Genomic DNA, 2,232 nt, shown 5'->3' with positions numbered 1-2,232 from the left:
AGATCCAAACTGGCACCAATCTGGGTGGCAGCTTCAGAATGGCTCTGTGGAGGGGTGAGCCTGGTACCACCCGCAAATGTCTAAGCAATAAACCAGAGGGTAGTTCAGGCTTTCTTGCCCATCGGTGACTCCTGGTACCCCGCACACAGCTCAGGTAAAGGTGCTCCACATCTAATGAGCATCAACCCAGTTAAAAAGCCCTGAGCTTTACATTCTCCTAACCCTACAAATCCACCTTACAGTTGAGAAAATTGAGGTGCAGAGAGGCTGCTAAATTTGCCAAAGTGACAAAAGAAAAAATTTGTACCTTGGACAGACGGATGCTTACCCAGTTCCAATGAGAATACTGGGAAGTCAGTGAAGCAAAATACTAAGGAGGGTTGCAGTTATTCTGTATATTTGATTAAGGATAGTCTCATTTAGATCCTCTGAAGGGCTTTAGAATTTAAATAAAAGGCCACCTAAAGCAGAAACAGGAACAGGAACAAGAAGGTAGGAAGGGTGCATAACTGCTCCCCAGTCCCAGGACAAAGCCCCCTTAGCCAGGACCAGGGGGACGGACCACATCTTTGTCTGGACAAAGTTATGTGGGCATTTATTGCCCCAATGTGTGCTCCAACGATCCTCTGTCATCAATCCTCTGTTTTTGCTGCCACCAACACATGATAATCTAATCTGGAAGTAAAAAAAAAAAAAAAAAAAGCAGTGGAATATCTGTAGAAACAAACATCATGAAATGTCCTGGCTCCCTTCCCAGGGCTTCAATAAAAATGCAGGAAGGAAGAAGCCACAGAGCGGAGTCCACATCAGCAAGTCCTTCCTGAGTCTCCATTAAGTACTCAGGAGAGGACTGTGCAGCTTCAGTGTGGATTGCCAGGTGCTGTTGCAGAGGGGACCCTCCTGGTGGAGGAACAGGCTTAAGGATGAACAGGGGACAGACATGTGTTGAGTATTTGTATTCCTGGATTGTTCTCTTTTCTTTGCCCCCATATTCAACATTTTGACATAACAAACTTTCTTCCTGGCCAGGCACGATGGCTCACGCCTGTAATCCCAGTACTTTGGGAGGCCGAGGCAGGTGGATCACCTGAGATCAGGAGTTTGAGACCAGCCTGGCCAACATGGTGAAACCTCGTCTCTACTAAAAATACAAAAAATTAGCCGGGCATGGTGGCAGGCACCTGTAATCCCAGCTATTCAGGAGGCTGAGGCAGGAGAATCACTTGAACCTGGGAGGTGGAGGTTGCAGTGAGCCGAGATCGCACCACTGCACTCCAGCCTGGGCGACCGAGCGAGACTCTGTCCCCCACCCCCCAAAAAAACCAAACTTTCTTCCTGATTGTTTTAAAACTTCACTGCACTTAAAAACTTGGTTTTGAATTATGGTATGAAGTACAGCTCTAATTTGGGCAACTAGTGACCTGTGTTCTACTCAGGAAGCTGAAGCTGAGAGGCAGGGACAGGAGATCTTTCATAGAAGTGAGGAACACAATAGCCAAACAGAAAGTTTATGGTGAGAAACCTGACAGTGAAGTCAGAAACAAAACCATATCTTTTTTTCTTTTACTTTTTCTTTTCTTTCTCTTTCTTTCTCTTTCTTTCTTTCTTTCTTTCTTTCTTTCTTTCTTTCTTTCTTTCTTTCTTTCTTTCTTTCTTTCTTTCTTTCTTTCTTTCTTTCTTTCTTTTTCCTTCCTTCCTTCCTTCTTTCCTTCTTTCTTTCTTCTTTCTTTTTTTTTTTTGACATAGGGTCTTGCTATGTTGCCCAAGCCAGTCTCCCACTACTGGGCTCAAGTGATCCACCCCACCTGGCCTCTGAAAGTGCTGGGATTACAGGCATTAGCCACCATGCCCAATCAAAATAGTTTCTTTAATCAGAAGACTACCTACCCCTTGCTCCTCTACTAAAAATTCTGAAAGGCCAGGCAAGGTGGCTCACACCTATAATCCCAGCACTTTGGGAGGCCAAGGTGGGCAGATCACGAGGTCAAGAGATGGAGACCATCCTGGCCAATGTGGTGAAACCCCATCTCTACTAAAAATACAAAAATTAGCTGGGCATGGTGGCATGTGCCTGTAATCCCAGCTACTGGGGAGGCTGAGGCATGAGAGGCACTTGAACCTGGGAGGCGGAGGTTACAGTGAGCCAAGATCGCACTACTGCACTCCAGCCTGGTGACAGAGTGAGAGTCCATCTCAAAAAAAAAAAAAAAAAAAAAAAAAAAAAAAAAAATT

The sequence above is a fragment of the Theropithecus gelada genome, chromosome 8 (assembly GCF_003255815.1).
Source record: "Theropithecus gelada isolate Dixy chromosome 8, Tgel_1.0, whole genome shotgun sequence".
In the NCBI taxonomy this organism is placed as follows: domain Eukaryota; kingdom Metazoa; phylum Chordata; class Mammalia; order Primates; family Cercopithecidae; genus Theropithecus; species Theropithecus gelada.
This window is presented reverse-complemented; position numbering follows the sequence as displayed.